At 61.1% G+C, this 23,445-nt stretch overlaps 1 protein-coding gene across 3 annotated transcripts in view; it reads right to left on the bottom strand.

Moving 5' to 3' along the window:
- The window catches only part of AHDC1 (AT-hook DNA binding motif containing 1), a 64,728-nt gene that overhangs the window by 16,621 nt on the left and 24,662 nt on the right, over positions 1-23,445 (bottom strand). For all 3 annotated transcript variants that reach the window (XM_055140840.1, XM_055140838.1, XM_055140839.1), the window contains exons 3-4: positions 5,499-5,676; positions 171-279 (exon numbers count right to left, since the gene is read on the bottom strand). The gene's annotated coding sequence lies outside the window, so the exon portion shown is untranslated. The remainder of the gene's footprint in view (positions 1-170; positions 280-5,498; positions 5,677-23,445) is intronic.

Here is a 23,445-nt window from a genome sequence, read left to right as displayed (position 1 = left end):
ACCCTCAGCTGTGCCACCAGAGCTGTCAGAATGGAGATGGCTGTGGGCAGTGAGACAGGTGACCAGAATGGTCTGTGCCGCTCCCCAACCTCGACCCACCTACCCCCTGGCCCATGTCCTCTTTCCCGGCTTGGGGCTCCCTCCGGTGCATGCACCCGCGTCCTGCTGACCTGAGAGAGAGGGCCCCTGTGCTGGGGGCTCTGCCAGTCGCTGGCTGTCAGCTGGCGGTGGTGGGGACCAACTTCAGCTGGAGCCCAGACGTCAGGGCGTGGACCGTGCCTGCAAAGGACCATCACAGCTCAGGTTCAGCGAGCACCTTCTGCGCGCCAGGCCAGCGGGCAGGAAGCCGTGCAGGCCACGTTCCATTCCACCCTTCTGCCTAGTCCTGCGGCGGCCAGGGGCTGTAGGTACCCCCATTTTGCAGATAAAGAAACCGAGGTGCAGAAGAGAGAACATTACTCCTTCACCTGCTCACTGCTCACAGAGGCCCCCTTTACGCTAAGACTGGATAGATGATATTGATCAGATAATCGCAGATGATTTAATTATGAGTGGGCTAAGAGCTGCAAAGAAAAAGTGAAGAGTGCGTGAGGTCGGAGGTCAACAATCACGCTAGGTGTCAACAACAGTAAAACCCTCACTCCCCCAACACTTTCTCTGCTGCCATCACTCCATCAAGAAAGTACTTTTATATGGATTACCTAACTCCTTTGCAAAACTGAGGTCCATGAGACCCACCCCAACTCACAGACAAGGAAGTGACCCAACTGGAAGGTGGAAACCACCAGGAAAGCAAGATGCTGGACCCTTTACCTCTGCGTACCTCCCAACTCCCAAACTTACATGTGGCCCACAGCCTGGGCTTACAGATAATATTTACTGAAAAACAATAAGAGGGCTGGAACAATAGTAGGGAGTGTAGGGTGCACAGCCGACCCAGGGTTCGATCCCCGGTCCCTCGAGCACTGCCAGGAGTGATTCCTGAGTGCAGAAACAGGAGTAACCCCAGCGCATTGCCGGGTGTGGCTCCGAGACAAAGAAAGAAAATGAACAGGAGAATGAAGGAGGGCCAGGGGTGCAGCTGGGTCGGAGAGCTCTTGTCTTGCATGGGTGAGGCCCCGGGTTCCTTCCCCAGCACTGCGCACACACTAGTCAAACGGAAACAAAATCAGGCACACAGAGCAATCCACCACACCTCTCCCCACCAGCCTTCCTCTCATTCCTCTCCAGACCCAACTGTGACCCAACAAGGCTGTGGAGGGAGCAAGGAATGTGCAGAGGGACATGCTCTGACCCCTCTTCCACTTCTGTCAGGAAGGCCCTCCCTGACACCCAGCCTCCCTCTGGCCTCGCTCCAGCCCCGGCTGCATCCTCCCTGCCTCACTTGCCTTCACGTTATTTATCGCAACTGTGATCAATTACTCGAATGACTGGCTGTTCGGGCTGTCTCCCCAGACCCCTGCCCCAAGTGTGGGGTTCTTCAGGCGGACAGATGCATCTACCTTGTTTACCGCACCAGCCCCTGACCCCAGGGCCTGGGCTCTGGGTGCTACATAAATATTTACCCACTGACTCCCTGAGCTGCTCAGGGCACAGCTGGGATTCAGGCGTGTCGGGTTCTCAAGGGAACCTGGGACATGGGGTTCTGGCTGATCCCCAGGAACTGGGATCCTGGGGAATGGGGTGCTCTGTGGGCCCTGGCCTGATCCCTGGCCCCGCACTCTCCCCTGGGTGCCCTACTGCCCAGTGCCGTCACCCCGACTTACAGGAGGCTGGCGGGAAAGGACTGGGCTCAAGCCCTGTGCTGTGGTGGGGTTACCCAGTAATCCACAAAGCACCCCCACAGACGTGACCACTCAGCCCGGGGGCATGACTGGCTGTCCCATGCCACAGAGGCCGCAGGCGCAGAGAGCTGGTGTGACCGGCCTGAAGCCACAGGAGACTGGAGTCCTGCCCCAAGTCTCCGGGCCCCCTCCGCCTCTGGCCTCTTGGCACTCCAGAAAGCGCTTCCAGAGTCAGTGAAGCCACTGGCCTCGCACCCTGGGCTGGGGGAGCCGTGAAACATTCTGAGACCCAGGCCCATGTCCAGAGAGGGGTCTGGCTCACTTCGCTGTTCTGAAGAGATGCCCGGGAATCTGTATTTTCCCTCAGCTCCACACACTGTGCTGGGGCCACCCGTGCCTCTCACCTTGCAGGTGAGACCTTCTGAAGCTGCCCCAGGCAGGGCACTGCTCTGTCCACTGTCCCTTCCCCCATCTGGCAGGACCCCGTGGCCGGGCCCCCTCCAGGCCAGGCTCTCTCTGCCTCCAGCATCTCGCTGCTGTGGAGAGCACACAGATAGTGCCGGCACAAAGCCGGGCAGGGCTGGGAGTCTGGCACCGCCGAGCGCAGTCCCATTGGGAGGGCTGCGGCCCTGAGGCTCCCTGGGTGCGCCTGCAGATGCCCACCAGAAGCCGCCGCGGCCCTATCACGAAGGGTGGGACTGGCCCAGCCGCCCTGCTCCGGAGACCTCCCACTTGGGGCCTCAGGGTACAATCTTGGCAGAAGAGCAAAACCTCCTCCCTGGTGCCTGCGTCTGTGCCACCCACCCGTGAAGACCTGTGGGCACGTCCTTCTGCAGAGCCCGGACTGGAGGGAAGCAGCTGGCTCCCTCCCCACCACACCCCGCAGTCATTCTCTTGGCCCCCTCCCAAGAGTGCCACCTAGCCTGGTCTGTGACAGCGGGAAAGGGTCCTTCCGCCCCTCGGTGGCAGGCTTCTGGGTCAGTGTGTCTGAGCCAGCCCGCAGGGACACCAGGCAGCTGGGAGGGGGCTGGGGGGCCCCAACCTGCTGTGTACTGTGCCGGGAAGCGCCAGCCCACATCCTTGAGTCCCCAGCCCCACCCTCCCGCTGTGGCTGTGACCACCCCACCCCTTCCCCAGCCAGCCTCCCCCTCCCCCACCCACAGCCTCCCCAGGGGAGCCGGCCTGCCAGCCCCAGCTCTCACTTCCGGCCTCATGACCCTCTCTCCAGCCTGTGTACTCCTCCCCCTCACACCATTTCCCTCCCAGCCAGGCCCAGGGATGTCCTCAAATGGAAAACACTGCATCAAAGGGGCTGCTGCAGCGACGACAGCACAGCCCCCTCCCCCTCCTGGGCCTTCATCGTCCCGGAGCTGCCCCTCAGGAACTACTCATCACCCCTCCCGATCAGATCACCTTCTCTCTCTCTCTCTCTCCAGCCCCCTCCACCCACCCAGCTGCACCTGAAGATCTTCCAACAGGCTTCCAGCCCCAAACTGCAACAAAAATACCCAGACCAAAAACACTGGTGATAAAGGGAGTCCTGGCAGAGCTGTGAATCTGGCTTCTAAACGGAGGCGCAGAGACGCTGTGCTATGCCCTTATGGACAAACAGCTGATGCCTGGATTTCAGTTACTCGGGTTCTTCTAAACCAAACTTCTTCTCCGACCAGAGACTCGGCTCCCGCCCCTGCAACCTCCTCCAACTGTCCCAGTTCCAGGCCCCAGTTCTAATTTTTGGCTTCTAATCTACCCTCTCCTGGCTGCGTCCCCCCCAAACCCCCCCCCCACCTCAGTCATTGGATGCACTACTCTCCCTCGCCACTAGGTGTCCCCTTAGAGCCACTGATGCCCCCAAGGGGAGCAAGCCCCGCCCCGCCCCCTGGAGCCTTCAGGCCCCCCCCATCCCACCAACACAGCACAACCCACCCCACCCTACCCCCAGTCACACAGAGCTCCTTTGTGCAGCCCTCGCCCACCCTCTTCCTGCCCAGAGTGGGGCACCTGGCAAGCAGGTCCGCCTAGAACCTCCCCCTGCCAGCCCCCTGCCCTGGGTGCCAGGTGTGCGGGCACCAGCGCCAGTTCTGGCTGAACCTGAGGGTCACCCTGTTGGGTGGCTCTCCCTTCCTCCCTCCGAGGTCACTCAGGGACTGTGCTTCCCGCCCTGCTCCGCCCCCATCCCCTCCTGCCCTTGGCCCTTCCAGACTCCTGTCCTTGTCTTTCCTTCGGGCTCCCCGACTCCCCTCCTCCAGCCCCACCAGGCCCTCCCCGCCCGCCTCCTTCCCCAGAGAGCTCCTAGTTCAGCCCCCTCCCTCCCCGCCCAGGTCTGCAGAACTCCTCCTCCTGGAAAGTTGCTGCTGGAGAGGAAGTGACTTCAGCGATTTGGCCACAAGGCTGGGCACTGCTGAGCCCAGCGCGGCTGTGGGCTTGCCCAGCCCACCTCCAGAGCACAAACAAGCCACGTGCACACACCCACCCCCAGTGCTCACCCAGAACCCGGAAGGCACCCTCGCCAGTGACCAGCACCACATCGTCCCAGTGCACCCACGTCCGCCCCAGTGTGTCCAACTTGCCTACAGACCTCGCCGTGCATCGGGCGCCTTGCACACATCCACCACCCCGCGTGGTACACAGTGCTCCAGGATTCCCACACTTGCCCGGCACACACCCTGAATCTGTGTACTCACCACTGCGAGGCAGCACACGGGCCTGGAAAGCACCACAGACAGACGGGTCCACTTGCACACGGCCAGTGTGCAGACCCGCACACCTCACGCGTCTGCCTGCAGCGCTTGCACACAGGATGCCCTGGACACTGAGGGTCGGGTACACACAGCCCTGCTCCCCACTCCCGCAATCCCAGGAGGCCCCACCCCCAGACCTCAGGCTCCAGGAATGCTCTTTTGGAAGGTGGGTGGGGTCCCCAGGCAGGCTGGGCTCTGGGGAGCTTCCTGGAGCCCCGAGGCTTGTGTGTCAGTTGAGGGAGTTGCCTCCGCAAGGCAGGGCGGCCCAACCTGCCCCACCTGGTCTCGGCTCTGAGCCTGGGTGGGCTCAGAGGAGCCCGGAGCAGGCGAGCAGGGGCCCCGCCCAGCAGGACAGCCCGGCAGACCAAGACTAGAGGTCCACTCTGTCTTTGTCGCCCCAGCTCCCATCAAGACAAATCTGGGGGCACACTCAGGCACTCTGGTTGCCGCCTGTGCCCTGAGTTCTGCCCTGAGTTCTGGTCGAGGCCACACGCCCCTTTCTCCTCCAGCTTGCTTAGGTCATCAAAAGCCCTGAAGGTCCCACCCAGATGAAGAGGCACCGTGCCGGGGACCTGCCGGGGACCTGCCGGGGACCTGCCGGCTCCGGTGTCCAGGGCCCTGCTGCCTCTGGATCTGTGGAGCTGAGGGAAGCTGAATATATATAATTTTTGGTTTTGGGCGACACCCAGTGCTGTGCAGGGCTTATTCCTGGCTCCATGCTTAAGAATCACTCCTGGCAGGGATTGGGGGACTATATTGGGTGCCGGGGATCAAACCTGGGTTGGCTGCATACAAGGCAAATGCCCTCCCCACTGTACTGTCTCTCTGGCCCCAAGGGCTGATGTATTCTGACTTTATCAAGGGCCTCTTCTTGGTGAGAAGGGATTCCCGCTGAGGCGGGGGCTAAATCCCTCGGAGTGCCACCGCCAGAGGAAACCCAAGCCCAGACCCCAGGCCCCTGGCCCCCCCTTACCTGCACAGGCTGCGTGGACAGGCCTGGCTTAGCAGGATCACTGTGTCCTCGCCAGTGATTGCCGGGTGGTCTCCTTGGTGGCCTGAGAGTCGCCCCACACCCGAGGCCCTCTGCACGTGCTCAGCTGGGCGGGCTCTGGGGTCCGGGCTGAAAGGTAGACAGGCAGGCAAGCTCCCATCTGTGGAGGCAAACACAGCGCCCCAGGCGTCAGCACGGACCCAGGATGAGTCAGCCACAGGGACTGGGTATAGAGGGACACAGGACTGGGAGGCGTCACACGAGTACACAGGGAAAGGGCCCATGCTGACCTCAGCAGGGAGTGAGAGCCTTTCCCGAACCCCAGGGAAGTGCACAAGCTACGGAAAGAACCCGGCCCTGGGGGTGCAGTTCCTTTGTGCAACCTTCAGAACTGCAGGCCCTTGGGCAAGTCACTAACCTCTCAGGCTCTCCACTCTCACTTACTAAACAGGGAGATCTGTGGACAGAGACCGGGGAGGGGGGGGGACGTTCTAGGCCCTTCAGCCACATTGGTCCTTCTCTGTCCCCCACAGCTTCCTGCCCGTTTGTCTGCCGCCAAGTCTGTCCTGACTGGGGCTGGAGTGGTAGTCCAGAGGGTAGGGCGCTTGTCTTACACATGGCCAACCCGGGTTCGTTCCCTGGCACCCCGTATGGTCCCTGCGTACTGCCAGGAGTGATTCCTGAGTGCAGAGCCAGGGGTATGTTAGGTGTAGCCCAAACCATAAATACAAAACAACAACAACAAAAAAAAAACAGGTCTATGCTGGAGCTCAGAGAGGTTCTCGGAACCAGGCCCGGGGATTGCCCACAGCCCCTGGTCTCTGTGAGAGCCCCGTGTCCAGAGAAAGGTATGAACACACCTGTCTGCGAGTTCGGGGGCCTGTCTGGCCTTCCGGGTCCTTCTCTGTGCATCTCCGTGAGTCTGTGTGGTATTATGTGTTTGCTCAGTTGTGGTCCCAGGGTTGTGTGTGAGGCTAATGTGAATCCTGGGTTGCAGATTCTGGTTTGGCGTGGTGGTGTGCGCGCCTGAATCCATTCTTTGTGTGTGTGTATGTGTGTGTGTGCGTGCACATGCGCCCGTGCCCATGTCAACACATGTCTGAGGACACAGAGCTGTTAGTATCTGCAGCCCCTGCCAGTCTCCAGGTGTGTGTGTGTGTGTGTGTGTGCGCGCTGTGGTGGTGGTGGGGTCCTCGGGGGGTGGGGGTGGGGCTGGCCCTCTGCTGTCCCTGCAGGTTTCCCACCCAAGGGCCTGAGTCTGTGGGCTCTTGTGTCACTCCCCTCTCCTTCTGTCTTTTCTAGGTGTTCAGGTTCACGGTGTTCCCATGGGTCAGTCTCCCTGCAGCTCAGTATGTGCCTGTGTGTGTGTCCGTGGGCCTCATGGCAGCTCCTGGTCTATCCGTGTCTGGAGAGCTGGGCAGTGCCAACATGTGTGAGTGGGCCCATGTGGTCTGCTGCGCCTTTCTCCACGTTTGTGTGGTAGCTTTGTGTAGTTCCTCAGTGCGTGTGAGTGTGCAGGGGGGCCCTTTGTGAGACAGTGTGGGTCTGTGTCACTGTGTGCGCGTGCCTCCCTCCTCCCTGTCTGCGCCCGCATGCTCTCTCTCTCTCTCTCTCTCTCTCTCTCTCTCTCTCTCTCTCTCTCTCTCTCTCTGTAGGAGCCAGACAACTCCCCAAGCCTGGATTAGGGACAATTTATCCACAGGCAGAGGAGAATTCCAACCTGCCAGAGCCTCCCTCCTCTGCTCCGTCCCCCCTTTCCCCGTGGTTGGGTGGGCACAGAAATGCAGCCCGGCAGCTCCTGAGCCCTCAGGGAGCCCCCACCTCTGCGGTTCCCCAGAGGCCCAGGAAGGTGGAAAAGATGGAAATCTGGGTGGCCCCAGCCCTCAGCCTTCGGTGGGGGTGGACTGGCTACCCACCGAGCTCCCACAGCTCTGCGCATCTCAATACTGCACTGCATGGGGTCTGCCTGGCCCTGGGGGCTGGGGGGGCCTGAGGAGCAAAGCCTCTCCCGACTCCCCCCCCCACAACCTGATACTCCCCAACTGATAAGCGGCAGCTTCCCTCACCCCCTGAAATGTAAATGACTGGGGAACTTGCAATTGTGCCCACACAGGCTGGGGGCGATGCTGGGAGGTGGGGGACAGTGTGGTGGGGGGAATGCGGTGGGGGGGGACGAGGGCTGAGCTGGGACTAAGGCTCCCTTCACGATGCTCCAGGCGCAAGGCAGCATCACATGTTTCCCATTAGCTGCTCTGGCCTCCTTGTTCAGGGGGTGTTGGCTGGGGGAGATTTGTTCTGGTTGCAGGCACCAGCCGAGACCACACAAGAGAGAGAGGAAAGATGGAGAGAGAGGGAGTGAGGGAGAGAGAGGCAGAGACAGAGAACGCGAGAGCGAGCGAGCGACCGCCAGAGGGAAGGGGAAGAGACAGCGAGAGAGACCCAGAGACACGCGGAGGGAGAGAAACAGAGGCAGAGACAGGAGGGGCAGAGAAGTGACAGACATGCTGTGAGAGACAGGCACATGCAGACACGACAGAGACGAGAGCGGAGTGGGGGGTGCTGAGGCGTGGTGGCAGGGCGAGGGACAGAGGCACAGAGAGAGGAGCCGGGCCAGGGGAAGGGCTGGTGGGGGGGGGGAAGGGGTGCTGGGGGCGGCGGGAGGGCGGGGGTGCAGGGAGCTGGGGGGTGCGGGAGGGGAGTGGACGCTCTGGCGCTGGCCAGGCGGGGGCGGCCCGCGTGCCCGGAGCCTCCCGCCTCCTGACCCCCGAGCCTCGGAGAGATAACAGGCCCGAATAGTGCTGACTTGCGGTTCAGAAATCCAATATCCTCCGCGGCGCACTAATCGACTACCTGAGCTCCCGGCCCGCGCAGAGCTGCCCCGATTAATCCTGCGGCTCCACAGCCTTAATTAGTTTAACAGTTTCAGGGGCAGAGGAGGCAGGGAATAGGGTCCCCCAGGCGTGCGAGAACCCAGTCCCCCATGCGAACGCTGCCAGGTGCCGCCCCCCAGTCACACCTGCCCCGGCCCCAGAGGCCCTTCCACACCGCCTGACAAACACTGGGTCCTTCCTCCTGGGGACCAGTCCCGAGAGTTGGCACCTGGGCAGAAGGTGGGTCACCCGGGACCGAGCCACCAACCCCCCCAGCCCACACTTGTCCCTGTGCCCCCGGGGCCTTGACTGCTTCCTCTGGCCCGCCCCCCTGGGCCCCCCCCCAGGCGTGCAGGGAAGGCGACCAGACCATGGGTCCCATGTTGTCGCCTGAGGGTGAGAGACAGGCTCCCAACAGCAGGAGAGAATCACATACATCACTCCCCACAACAGCAGAGACAGACACAGTGACGTGTCACACGAACAACAGTCAGGCACCTCGGACGGCTTGACAATATGAGTTAGGAACCCTCACGACGGCAAAACACACAGCCAGGTCCCCCCCCCACCCCCGTGCCCACTGACAGGATACAATAAACACAGGGAACCTCTCTCTCTCTCTCTCTCTCTCTCTGTCACACACACACACACACACACACACACACACACACACTCTCTCACACACGCGCACTTCACCTTCCGGGTTCGTGAGGAAGGCACAGACACCCCCATTCCGCCGCCACTGTCCAGGTCAGAGACGCGGTCACGCCCCGTTCCCCATGCAGTCTCCCTCTAGACTGCAGGTAGGACAAGCAACCTGTCACCCCCTGACTGCCTCAGACAGGTGACAGCCCAGCCCACCCCTCCCGGTCCCTGTCGCGAGCCAGGGTGGTGCTGTCCTCTGCCTGCAGAGGCGTCACAGCTCACAGGGCATGAATGTCACCCCAGTACTGCCAGCACTGGGCACAGCCACACGTTGCCCCAGTGACAAACACCACTGGCCCCAGGAGGAGGTGGAGGCACCGGGGCTCTGGGCGTGACCTTGGTCCCTGGACTCAGCAGAGGAGGCACCGTGGCCTCCCTCCCGGGGAATCGGGTGGCCCAATGCTGACTTGGAAAGGCCGCCCTGTTTCTAGAAAAACCTGGGGGGTCACGTAGGGCGGGGGCAGAGTAAGCGTGGAGTAGGGCTGGCGCTGAGGTCCAGGGGTCTCTGAGGGGCCCTCCCAACAGGACCCCCAGACTCCCCGCGCTGCCAGCAGACGGGGCCCCTCTTCCTGACAAAGGCCCCCTCTCCAAACTCCAGGCCACAGAGCCTGACAAGGAGGCCAAAGTCCAGGGCCATGACTCACCCGGGGAACAGCCCTCGCCTGCTGGCCGGAGTGAGGGAGGCCGGCAGCCAAGGGCCTGGGTTCCAGTGTGAGCTCCTCCCAGCCAAGGGAAGGGAGTGACCTGGGGGAGCAGCGTGGGCTCTGACTTTGGGGGGGAAAGGGCAGCCGCTGGGGAAGGGCTGGGGCCAGAAAGCAGAAAGGCTGGAAACCGCCATGACGGCCGGGAGGGTGTTCAGGGAGAAGCCAGCTCCACCGCTTCCTCACAGGAAACATCCGCTTTCGGTACCTCAGTTTCCTCATCTGGAAAGCAGGGACCAGAACCTCGGTCGTGGGCAACAACACGGCATGAGGGGTTCAGGCGCTCAGGCAAGGGAGTCTCTGGGCTGGGCACATGGTTCAGCGGCAGAGCGCACGCCTGGCATACATGAAGCCTCCACGCGCGCACGCGCACGCACACACACACACACACACACACACACACGGCCCTGGGTTCAAACTGTGGCTGAAAAAGAGAAGGAAAGCAAGCAAGCTTCTTGGGGCCGGAGAGTACAGAGGTGGGGCGCTTACCTTGCACGCAGCAGCTCTGGGTTCCATTCCCAGCACCTCATATGGTTCCCTGAGCCCCGCCAGGAGTGGGCCCTGAGCACCGCTGGGTGGGACCCCCAAACAAAAAAAAAAAAAAAAGGTTCTTGCTCAAAAGTTAGAAAAGCAGAGACTGAGGAGGAAGCTCGCAAAGCCCTAGTACAACTCTGCCGAGTCCACCGGCCGCCACCTCCCCACACCCCACTCGGAGCCGGGACAGAGACATGTTGTACATGGAAGGGTGCTGTTGGCGACGCAGCTGCCCAGTGTCTGGCGTTCAACCGTGGGGACTGTCCTAGAGACCTGCCTTTGACCCTCAACTTGGCCAGGCCCACCTTTAGACCCTGAGCCAGGAGGGCGACTCTCAGGGAGGAAGGTGGCGCACACCTCAGCCCCCATTTCCCAAATCAGCCTCTGGTGCTCAAGAGGACTGGGGGGACTCTGGGACGAAGAGACCCTGTCACTGTGCTGGAGCTCAGAGAGGGACAGGCGTAGCCTGGGGTCACACAGCATGGCAAAGGCAGAGCTCAGAGTCCTGGCCAGGGAGAGTCTCAGAGCAGAGTCCCTCTAGCCCCTGGAGGTGGCTGGAGCCGGGGGGCCTTGGGGGACTGAGCAAAACGTGGCGACAGATGGCCTGCCGAGGCAGCGGCGATCTGGGCGGCTGGCAGGCATGCTCGCTCCCGCGCAGGGAAGCGGCTAATTTTAGCTGAGGCCTCGATGCCAGCTTTGTTCCCCCCACCCACCCGCCGAGGGGGCCCAGCATGCCTTGCGTGCAACCCGCCTCCCCCAGGCACCCCTACTCCCCCCTGCCTGGCTGGCCCCTTGGTAAGGAGTGCCCAGACCCCTGGGTCCTAGAACTGTCGGCCTGACCAGGCCCCATCATGGCCAGAGGCAAGAGCTGGGCCCTGGAGGCCTGGCCCCCGCGCCCCAGTGCCTGTTTCATGGGCTCCGTGCTCGCTCTGGGAAGAGTGAAGAGCAGTGCTGGGGGGAGCACTAGAGGCCGTGGCCCAGATGTAGGGAAGGGCCTGACAGCAGGGGCTGCCAGCCTGGGGCCGCAGGGGTAGGGGGCACCTCCTCCATGGATACTTAAGGAGGCAGGACCCTATTCTGGGGGGTGGGTGTTGGTGGGAACAAGGGGGTTCAAGCCACTCTCCCCACTCCCTGTGCTCCAAGATTAGACTTGGCCCCAGGAATGCAAAGCACTTCTTTTTTTTTCACTCCCTTTTTGGGCCACACCTGGCAATGCTCAGGGGTTCCTCCCCACTCTGCACTCAGGAATTAGTCTTGGCGGTGCTAGGGGGACCATTTGGGATGCCAGGGATTGAATCCGGGATGGCCATACGCAAGGCAAGTGCTCTATCCGCTGTACTATACTATCTGGCCCCAACACAAAGCACTTAAAGAAGTCAGAGCAAGGGGCTGGAGCGATAGTACAGTGGGGAGGGCGTTGGCCTTGCATGAGGCCAGCCTGAGTTCGATCCCTGGCATCCCATACGGCTCCCCAGAGCACTGCCCGGGGTAACTCCCAAGTACAGAGCCAGGAGTAACCCTTGAGTATAGCTGGGTGTGCACACACACCCACCCACGGAAAAAAACAAAAACAGAAACAGAAAAGAGAAGTGAGATCAAGAGTAAGAGCCACCAGGGAAACCGAGGCACAGAGTGAGACAGCCACGTCTCAGGAAGCAGTGAGACCTAGCATGCGCTCCTCTGAGTTCTTGGGCCACCATAGCACTGGACACGCCCACCATTTGGGCTGCCCACTTGGGCTGCTAGCAGGAAAGGCTGGAGGCCACTGACTCAGGTCAGTGCCTGGCAGGCAGGTCTGTTCCCACGACTGGGGGCTCTTTAACCCTCGAGCCCCCTCCCTTGTCTCGGGTTCATGGGATGCCCGACCATCAGGGCCCGAGTTGAAAGGGAACTCTTGGGGATGATTCCGGAGTGCCCCTCTCACCCAGCTCCAACCGGGGTGGGGGTAGGGGGTCAGAAGGGAAATGATTAAGTAGGAAACGGAGGGAACCTTGAGACTTTCCCACGTGTTTGGAGGGAGAAAGTCAGAGAGCAAGAGGGGGGGCGACCAAAGCAGGGGCTCAGATTCAGGAAGGCTGGGTTTAGGACAGAGAGATAAGAGAGAGGGGGAGAGAGAGGGAGAAGGGCGAAGGGAGGCGGGAGAGAGAGAAGCGGGAGACGGGGAGAGAGGATGTCGGAGGGAGGACAACCGCGAAAAAGAGACTCAGGAAGAGAGAAGGAAGAAGACAAAGAGACAGAGAGACAGGCAGGATGAGGCAGAGACAAAGAGAGAGCGAGGGAGAGAGTCAGCGACACATGGAGGGAAGTGTCGAGGAGGGGCCCAGCTGGGCAGGGCCAGCAGAGGACTGAGGCCACCGTGGCTGGAGACCGAAGGCGGACAGGGGGACCCCACCCCCAGGGACCAGCAGAGACCACCAGAGAGGGCGGAAAGAGGGAGACACACAGAGATTGGGGGGCAGCAGGAGTAGACAGAGGCAAGGAGAGAGAGGGAGGGTGTGAGGAGGAAGGGGGGGGAATGTCGTCGCCAGAGCTGGGGGGACAAGAGGACAGAAATGGAATGTGGGTCTGGGCATGAGGCTCACAGATGCATCGGCTCCGGTTTCAGCTGGGGCAGTTGGCTGCTGGGGGTGGGGGGAGAGGAAAGAGCAGAGCTGGCGAAGGAGGGGAGCCTGTTGCCATGGCGGCGGGCACGGCAGGGCCACAGTCTGCTGGCACTTGGAGTTCTGGGCATGGTAGGGGGCTGACGGAGGGGAAAGAGGGGGGCGATGGAGAAACCTGGCCCCTGCCCCTGGGGCTCTCCCAGGAAGAAAGTTTCCAGGGTGCAGCGGAGGGGAGAAGCCGGTTGCTGAGGCCGCTGCCAGGGGGCACAGCTCTCTGGGCTGCCTGCGGACCTCCCAGGTGCCTGCCCGTGCCTGGGGCCAGACCCGCCTTGTCTGTCCCCGCCAGTCTAGCTGCAGCTCCCACATGCTGCTGCTGCTGCTGCTGCTTGCCGAGCGCCGCAGATTGTGAATTCAGGATCTGTAATCCTAACGCAGAGCCCAGGCCTACCGGCTCCAGTTGCCAAGGCGACGGCGGGTCAGAGGGCAGCGCAGGGCGCCCGCTCCTCCAAGTCAGAATCCCAATTGTTAAAGCCCAAGAATAAACAGCTGAAGCGGCCGTGGGGGGGCTGGGAGGGGGGCTGAGGTCTGCATCGGCTCAGTGTGGTGTTGTCAAGCGAGATGTCACTAATTGTCTGAAGGAACGGGCTGAGGCAGCTCTTAACTGCTTCTGTGCCACCGGAGACACCTTGGCTGCCTGGCCCCATCCCCCGGGCCTCCCAGCATTCCACCGGGCCAGTTTGTGGGTGGGGGGAGTGCCGGGCCAACATAATATCTGCCTTCCTTGCAGAGAACCCCCACATACTTTGGATCCCAACACTCCTTTGCCCAACTTGGAACCTCCCACTGCAAGCTCACTCCTTAGGCGCCCAGAACCAGTACCCACTCCCTCATCCCAAACTCGGGGCTCACAATCCTCCTGCAGCCCAGAACGGCACCATCAATCTTCTCCCCTTCCTCCTCCCAGAAGTCAGGGGTTCAGGTACAGATGTGTGGACACAAGACAGACTTCAGGGTTCCTCTGATTTGGGGGAGGGGGCAGGGAAGACCTAGCACATCTTTCTGTGAAATTCACTCCTCAGTTGCACCCCAGAAAAGAAGCGCTGAACAGTGATGGGATGCCTGGGGTCCGGGTTTGATTGTTCTAACTACCTGCTATTTCGCTTTGGACAAGAAATTTTCTCTCCAGTCTGTTTCTTCATCTATCACCTGCCCGATTAGTGCCCATTCTGACCTAGGCATTATCTGGAACCCCTACCCAGAGGAACTCCACTCGGGTCGGGGAGAAAGGCTCATAATACAAGGTGGAAAGCAATCAGAGATCCATCAGGTAAGATATTCCACAAAAACCACGGAAGCAGCAGTCTGATACAGAGCGCATTGTCGGGTAGCTAGTGGCTGGCGTTAATAGCAGCACTGGCTTTACCATTAGCACGCGGGGCCATTGAAAGGGTGCAGGTAATCAGGGAAAAGACTGGGGGAAATGTAGGTCGGTTCTGGAAGGCTTCCTGCATAAAGCGGCACTAGGCAAGACTGGGCAGGCAGGCAAGAAGGTAGAACTCTCCAGGCAGGGGAGAGGAGGTCTTCTGAGGTTCTAGGGTCCGGGTCCGGCCCCTCCCTGGGCAGGAAGGGCGAGGCTTCAAAGTTCTCCCTAGCCCCTCCCCGCTGGCCAGACACCCGGGAGGGGGCGGGCACTTGTGGGCAGCGCTCCCGGAGATTGGCAGTACCTGGAGTGACGTCATGGGGCGGGATCAGGGCTCCTGGCACGCCCCCAAGTCCATACCCCCGGACCCACCCGGGACCTGCCATGGAGTGGGCCTCACTAGATTAGGGGTGAAGGCGCTGCCTTGCCGCCCCCTCGGGTGGCGGGCAGGGCTGGGGTGCTGCTGGTGGGCTGGAAGCTGGACGCGGAAACAGGGGATCCCCCAGAGAGGGCCCAGCCCAGCCCCGGGCTGGATGTGCACAAAAGGCGATTTGTTCTTCCTCGGGATGCCTGCGCCTTCTCAAACATACCTACAGCCGCACTCGGGGACAGCTACACCCACACACGGCTGCACAGAGCCCACAAGGGTGGAGAGTGGGGGGGCTGTCGCCAGCCCCAGGAGGTCAGCCCTTAAGAACAACCTTGTCTCAACCATGCCTCGCCACATCCCATCTACATCACCCCACCTCACCCCAAGTGATGTAGACACCCCACCCCAGCCTCATGCACAGCCATGGGGACACTAGTCTCATTCCCTCAACCACCCTCTCCCTCAAACCACGCACCGAGTAGGGCTCTCTGATCACACAACCATCCGCTTCTGCAGGGTGTGACCTTGAGGTGACTAGGCTCTGAGCACTTACTCTGCGCCTATCCTCCCCCACGATCCCAATATACCTCCTTTGGGGGCTGGGGAAACTGAGGCTTCTGTTAAATGGTCTGCGTAAAAGCCAAGGCTTGAACCCAGGTTCATACTCCGCTATGTGTGTGATCCCCACCTCCCAACACACCATCTCACACCCGAACACCCCACATATCACACAAAAGACCACTGAGCCATCTCTGCCCCCAACAAGGCTTCACTGTCACTGCCCAGTGTCACTGTCACTTGGCCCTGTGCTGAGGGGAGAGACATCTCTGACTTTAGCCGGCCCCCTGCCCCTAGGCTGCCTGGCCCACCTATTATCATGGGGCAGACGCAACCCAGACAGGCTACCTGGAGCCTTCCCAGCACCTCACCTCCGCCTCCCTGGACGCCAGGATGACAAAGCACTGCCATACTGGCCACTGACCCCTTGGGCTAGGACCCTTCCCTAGCCCCCACCCCCTGCTGAGAACAAGTAGAAACAAACTCCTTCCCGGGGATGTCAAAGCACCTTTCCTGGGGGAGGCGGCTCTGTGATCCCCTGAGCCAGGCTTGGCCGGTGGATCAGGTTACTCTTTCCCCAGCTGTGCCTGGACTCCTTGGGGCTGACCTTTCACCTCATCCAGGCCAGGACCCAAAGGGGGCCGGGAGTCCAGCCCTCACCTCCTGTTAACCCTGCGAATTCCTCCCTTTCCATTCCGGACCCCCTCCCCCAGGGCCTGGCTGGTCTGGGGAGCCTTAGGTACAGGGTAGTAGGGGTAGGGGTGGCCAGCCTTTCTCTGCCCTGCGCTCCCATCCTGGGGTCCGGTTTCTCCTAGAGCTTTACAGAACGCTCCTCCCTGCCCCCTGCCCAAGCTGCCCTGCCCTGCTAGGATCAGATACCTCTGCCCAAGCAGCTGAAAATGACCTGGGCTATTTTCACCCTGGGATCGCGTTGCAAACTCCCCTTTGGGCTGGCCACTTCCCACATCCCTCCACACCACAGCTCCCCCACTCCCCGTCCCTCCGCCAGAGCCACTGACCCACAGGACAGGAGGTTCTTAGAGACCACTGGCCCGGGCCCCAGGACAGGGAGACTGAGGCTAGGAGGAGTGCGGCTCAGGACTGGGCGCAGAATCGGGCTCCCTGGGTCCCGGCCCAGGCATCTCTCCTGTGGGGCAGCACGGTCTGCTCTGTACCCGAGACCTCATGGCCGCTGACCCAGCCTCAAAGCCAGTGGGGTCGAGTCACACAGGAGGCAGCTCACCCGTCCCCACCCCCGAGGGGTCCCCAGGAAAGAAACTGCTCCAGCCACACTCTCTTGGATGACCATGGGGACTAGCCCTGTGCCTGGACTGTGCCTGGGGAGCATGGATGGGAACTGGGGTGAGGGAGCACGAAGTCAGGCCATGGTGACTGAGGCCCAGGCCAACAAGAGGGGGCTTCAGACTGCCCGAGGCTTCGACGGCATACTGCTTTCCTGTTCCCAGCTGTCCCAACCCCAGCTTCTCAGTCTCCCCTCTTCCATGCCTACAAATCTGGCCCCAACCAGGCCTCCCTACCCCTGCCCCTCAAGCTGCAGCCCTCCTGGGCAGGAATGTGACTGGTCAGGTCTGAGCTGACCACATGAGTGGCTATAAGGCAACAGACCCCCCATTCTCTCCCATCCCCCCCACAGCCTGGGGAAGCTCACATACCAAGGCAAGGTGGGGGGGTGGGCTTGAGAGGGGAAACTGCTTTAACCCTTTGCAGGCTCTCAGGAAGAAAAGAAGAGATGGACCTCTCCCTCCAACGACCACTCCCAAACTGCCAGGGAACTGTGGGCAGAGACTCTCGCCGTGGGGGGGATTTGCCCTACTCACCCCCATTAAGAAAAATTATCCTTTGCCACTCGACTGCTTAATCTCACCTCCCCTGACATTTGGGAAAACAGGCATGAGGTGGTGCTGAGGGGAGTAAAGAAAAGGAGGCATCCTGAACCCCAACCTCAGGAGCCCCTAGTCAGATGGGAGAAATACAACCCTGCCCTGGGGAGTCTGATGGGGGAGACCGGGCACAGAGGCTGGGACAAAGGGCCGGGAGCCGTGCTGAAGAGGGAGGAAGCCAGGTGGGGTCAGATCGGGCAGGCTTCCCGGAGGCCCCTCGGCCCCACCCCTCCCCCAAGGCTCTGGAATCTCGGGGGTCAGGGATGAGGGACAGCCCCACCCCCTGCTCCCCTCAGGCTCAGGAATTCCACCAGCAGGGGGGGGCGCGGGTGGCTGCTTCGGCCTGAGTCCAAGTCGGCTCCCACTGGACCGGGAACTGCAGCCTCCTCGCCCCCGCCCCCACCCAGCCCCTGGGCTGGCCCCTGGCCCCCTCCCCTCCCCCTCCCTGGCTGGCACGGTGTGTGCCAGGCGCTGGCAGAAAACAAACCCGCCGGGGGTGGGTTTGCAGGGAGCGGGGTAACCTTGACACAGTTGCGGCAGTCGCTAATGGCAGACACACACTCCGCCTGTTCTGGGGGGACTGTTGCCGTTGCTAGGAAACCGGCAGCCGCGTGAATGGAAATGGGTCAGTAAACCTGGGGAGAGATAGTGTGACACTCGAACCACTGCAGCTGCTCCAGCCCACACCCAAATCCCTCCTCTTCAATATTTATCACTCCCGCCTGGGCCCTCGGCTCCTGCCAGACCCAGCACCAGCCTGGCCCTCGGGCCCCCTCCAGGCTCAACAGGGGACGGGGGAGAAGAGAGAGGAGAGCTGCTTATCCGCTTCTTGGGGGCCCACCCCAGGCGGGATGGAACTGGCTCTGGAGGAGCTGGAACAGGAAGCAGAGTCTAATCCCGTGGCAGGGAAGGGGTTAAAAGGTCAATTCCAGCCTGTTCCTGATTTAGGCACCGTGGTAAAATTCCTGCGAGTGGAGTGGAGTCCAGCAGGCTGGAGACTGCCGGCCTGCCTACCTGTGGCCAGACAGCCCGTGACCAGGGAGTCGCTCCTGGGTCCGAGGGCTCCGGAGAAGGCTCCCAAAACATGGCCAGGATTCACTCAGCCCAACAGTCCCTACGCCGGTGTGCATGCTCCTCACGCACCCTAACGGTCCACCGGGCCCAGAACTGCTGCCTTCCAAAGGCCATCATCCCGGACAGGAGGACAGGACCCGCACTCCCGCCCCTCTCCCCGCTTCAGACAATGTTCTGAAGACTCCAGCAGAAAACAAGACAACTGCAGTTAAGAATGGTCAGTTCAACACTTAGAAGTGGGCTGGTAAACCTGCACTGCTTCACTGTCGAATCTGCTAACACTTGGCTAACAGAGCTGGCTCTAACCAAGCCCTGGCTCTTTGATCCTGCGTTTGAGTGCTCCCATCCCACCCCACACTGCCAGCCTTCTCCTCGTCTTGCACACACCCCAATCTACAGCGACTGCAATTGCTTTTCTGGACACACTATCCCGAGAGCTACCTGCCAAGTGTGCCTAGTTTCCTTGTTACCTGCCAAGTGTCCCCAATGTTTCTAAGAGCAGCGCGCACGGTGCCCCCCAGACTCTGGGGGTGGCTGGTCACCCACACACGTGCCCCTTCTCTAGAAGCCAGTCCAGCCTCGGCCCGGCGCCCCAGAGTTCTTGTTCTTAGCACAGGTCTCTCGGCTGACAAAAGGGAGCTTGGGAACCAGAAGAACCAATGACTTGGGTGACGCCCCCCCCCAATCCCACTATCCCTCAGTGGGAGGGGAAGCAATCTCAATCTTGGGGAGGGGGCGCCAGGAGAGGGGATACCTTGACAGGAATCTCCCTGCTGACTTGGCTCTGTGTGCCCCTATCTCCTAGGATACATCAGTCAACATGGGCTCTGGTTCTGTCGGAGCGGGGAAGGTGCCCGAGGGAATCACTAATCCAGCTTCCTCCGCCTTGCAGGGGATGAGACTCAGAGAGGGAAAGAGGCCTGCCCCAAGTCACACAGCCCAGCCCTTTCTCACCCACGGTCCTCACTCACATCCTTCCATGGGCTGCAGAGAAACAGGGGGCGGGAAATCAGCCCAGGCACACTTTCCAGTGGCAGAGGGAGGCAGAGAATTTTGCAGTTTTGTGGAGGCTTGTGTGAGAACTGTGTGAGACACGGGCAGCTGGTAGCCCTGCAGCGGGGCTCAAATCTGAGCTTTGCCCAAATGACCTGGTGGACGCTCCTCCCCACTCCCTGTGCTCTGGAGTGGAGTCTCCCAGCCCAAGGTAAGGAGGGTGGCTCTGCTGCCTGCCGCTGGCCTTGAAAACGCTTTCAGGGCATCTCTGGCCTCCAGTACTGAACTAGGGCTCCTCGGCCAGGGCTCTGCCAGCAAGTCTGTACTATGCTAGGGGGAGAAAGGGGGCGTTCTGCTAAGTGGCTTGTGATTCCAACTCCACTGTGCACAAAAGCAAGCTGAGGCTCACGGAGGTGCAATAGTTAGCTCAGGTTCACAGAGAGAACAAACGGAGCCCTGAGTTGCTTCCAGCACACGAGGTAGGCCAGTCCAACAGGAAACAGGGCGGAGTGAGGGGAGGGAAGGATGGGAGGTGACAGGGACCAGGCCCAGCTGAGGGCAGTCACCAGCATCTAAATTTGAATCTGAGTCTCTGGGCGTCCCCTCACCCCCACACTGGCAGTGGTGGAGTCAAAGGTCAGCACGGAGCTGGGAGAGGAAGCAAAATTCCACCATTTCGAAGCTCACCTGGGTCACAAGACCCCAGGGGGCTGGCCAAGAGCTAAACCCCTCAGCCCCGCCCCCCTCCCCCCCCCCCCCCCGCCCCATGCCTGCACACACCAGCTCTCTGCCAGCCACACCATGCTCATGGGAACTGCAGAACGAACATGACAAAGAGGGCCAGTCCCCTCTTTGGGCCTCAGTTTCCCACCTGTACTATGCTAGCCTAGCAGGAGGGACTTCCTAATACCTTGTGAAGAGCAGCGCCGGTTCTCAGTCCCCCGCCCAAACTCAGAAGTCTCTCCCTAATCTGAAACTTGCTGTGGATGTTTTGGACTGAAGCTCAATGCAAGGTGGCACTCCCTAAAGCCCATTGTGCTCCATCCTTCCCGGAGCGATGGCAGGACAACACTTACCTTGGGAAGCCAGTCCCACAGGGTTGTGGCAGGCGTGGCAAGGGCTGCACTCACTCGAGGGCTACGTGAAGGGCTGCATGGTCCAGAGAGCCCTTCACTGCCCAGCCTTACCGCGTCCCGCAGGCTGCTGTCCGCTCTGCTGACCGCCTTACGGAAGAGTGCAACTTGAAGTCCTGCCACAAGGCCATGGCCTTCCTACTGTTACCTACTTTTGCGGGCAAGGAGAGGGACTGAGGAGGGACTGGCTCACAGTTGCACATTCGGTACGCAGCATCAGAAGGAGCCCAGGGTGCCTATCCCCACCGTGACTAACAGCGGCGGTTAGGGCAGGAGATGAAAATGAGCAGGGACCACTGGCAAAGGGAGAGGGGCCCACCCCAGGTGGGGAGGTGCCTGCTGAGTGGCCAAACGGCTGCTCAGTCTGCTGAGCACCAAATGGTACTGAACTAGCCAAGTGGTGGCAAAGCATCCTTTCCCTTCCCCCACAAAGAACAAGGTAGTCCTCTCTTCCCGCAATCTGCAGAGAATGCGCCCTGGGAATCACCTACCTCCCTAGACCTCGGGCTCTTCTAAAAGGGCTCCCTACCCTCCGGGAGTCCTTTCCCAGACCTGGGACACAGTAAGCTCAGAGCTGGCCCTGAAGCAAGCCACTGCAGATGAAACTGTCCAGGTGTCCAGGTTTGCTTGGCACCTCTGCATCCCCCCCATACCCGTGCTGCCTCCCCTGCTTCCTGGACCCCCCTAAGACTCTGGCTCTGGTTTTTTTAAGAGGTTCAGAGTCGCGGGTCCGGCTCTTTCCCCAACCAGTCGGCCGCCGAGTTTTCCCGCTACCACCTCTCAAACTACCTGGAAGGTGGACGCTGCAGCGCCCCCCTGCCCCATCCCCCCCCCCCCCAAGTCTCGAGGCCACAGAGTCCGACTCCAGGAGGAGGTGATGGGCCCAGGGGGAAACCCGGGGAGGCGGGGGTGGGGGGGCACCGTCTGCACCCGGGCCCGGGCCCGTCAGGGGGTGCAGGAAGGCGGCTCTGCCCCCCGCAGCCACGGCCGCGCGGCGTCCCCGTCCCCGAGGGCAGGGCTGCGGGGCGCCCCTGGCCCGGCTCCCCCGGCCGGCCGCGCGCTGCAGCTGCAGGAAATTCCAGAAGCTCTCCATCATCCCGGCGCTGCGCGGCCCGGGCTGCCAAGGCTCCCCGAAGGAGAGCCACATGCCGGCCGGCCGCGCGGCCCGCCCTGGCCCCCTCCCCGCCCGGCCGGCCGGGCAGCCGCGTCGGGCCGCCCCTTCCCGCGCCCCGGGCCCGGCGGAATGCGTGGCAGCCCCGGCCCGGGGTTATTTTGAGCGGGAGGGGAGCGGCCCAACTCGGTGTTTTCGGCTTTTTCCTGGCCCCCGGCCCGCCAGCCCGGGCCCTGGGCAGCCCGCGGAGTGGAAGGGGGGGGTCACGTGGCGGGCGGCGGGGTGGTGGGGGCGGGGGGGGCAGGGCCGCCGCGATCCGGCTCCGGCTCCGGCTCGGGCCCGCCCCGGCCCGGGCCGCGCGCTCGGGCCGCCGCCACCTGCGCGCCCCTCCCCGGTGCGCACCCGCGCCCAGGGCACTCCCTCCCCAGCGGCGGACGCGGGCCTCACTGGATAGAGCCGCGGTGCACCGGCGGCCAATCACGGGCCTCGATTTCCTCACCTGAGAATTGGGGCTGAGCTACCGGGCTTTAGGTGGTGGGTACCAAACAAGGGCACTGCTTGCTGTGTTACTTCTGCCTGGGCACAAAACCGGGGGTGGGGGGTGGGGGGAGACCTACACTTCATTTTCTCATCTATAGAATGATGGGATCTGGGTGACTCCAGAAGGGCCCTTTCCATCTGAGTAAGGCGTTATTGCTTACCACCCACTTAAGCGACTTTCCCAATGCTAAGAGCCCACCTGAGTACTTGTCTTGCGTGATTCCCAAGCATGAAGTAGGTAAGATTATTTTTTACTTGTGTCGATGAGGAAACTGAGGCTCAGGTAGGATACAGTCACACAGAGGCAGAAACTCTGGGTCTGGAGCCTGAGCTAGCTGGGCTCAGGGGGAGAGATAGTACAGCAGGTAAGGCACTTGCAGTTGACTCGGGTTCCAACCCAGCACCACCTAAGGTGCCCCTGAGCACAGAGCCAGGAGTAAGGAGTAGACCCTAAGCATTGGTGGGTGTGGCACAAAAAGTTAAAAAGAAAAAGAATAAAACAAAACAGTAGCTAAGATAAGCAGGACAAACACTTACTTTTTTTAAGAGAGGAGGACACTCTGGTTAAAAACAAGATTTCCCAACACTCCTCTCACCAGTTAGGCACAGATGACCATCCAGTCTGGATCTACTACTTCTATCCAATGCCCTGTGGCAGCCCTCTGAATGTCTGGGTTCCAGGGCATAGAGACACTATCCCTGTGGGCACAAACCTGAATCCAGTGACCAGGAAACCCTGCGCTTCAGGTCTAGACTCCTGGGTCCCCAAAGTTCAAAATCTCTCTAATTCTAGATGGAGCCAGGCCTCAAAGCCACGGGGTCAAGGGGCATCTGGAGGTGAGAGACAGCATGTAGAGTAACAGCCTGGGACAGGGCCAGAGTTGCTTCCTGCCCCCCCTCCACACCCCCCAGCAAGGAAGCACAAAGGCTGGCAGCCCCCCCCATTCCGCCCCGGAAACCTGGCAGTTTATTTCTGTCTCTGGGCCCCCTGTTTCCAAAGACTCAGTCCAGAAAGGCTGGCAGCAGCTGGCTTGGAGGGGTGGAGCGCCTACTCAAGGGTCCAGCTGCTGCCCTGGCCCATCCCCACCTGCCAGGCCAGACCAGCTCCAGAACCAGAGGAGACACTGGGATGAGGCAGGATGGTACTGGAGGCCAGTTGGTCAGGACCCCAAGGGAGAAAAACCCCATTTCCCAGCCCATGAACTAGACAGGTGTCCTCCCAGGGCAAGCCCACTACACAGCTTTGAAGAATATACCTCTGTGCAGCCAATTCTGTTTCTTCCAAATCATTCTCGCTCATGCATCCTAGAGAAAAGCCCACTTCTACATCTGTGCTGCCTGATATGGTAGAAACTCAATACCGAGAATGTGGCTGAGTGGAATTAGGATGAACCATAAGAATGAAAAAAAAAAAGTATC

This window comes from Sorex araneus, chromosome 5 (assembly GCF_027595985.1).
Source record: "Sorex araneus isolate mSorAra2 chromosome 5, mSorAra2.pri, whole genome shotgun sequence".
NCBI classification, from domain to species: domain Eukaryota; kingdom Metazoa; phylum Chordata; class Mammalia; order Eulipotyphla; family Soricidae; genus Sorex; species Sorex araneus.
Note: the sequence above shows the minus strand (reverse complement) of the source record. Positions and strands in the feature narration are given on the sequence as shown.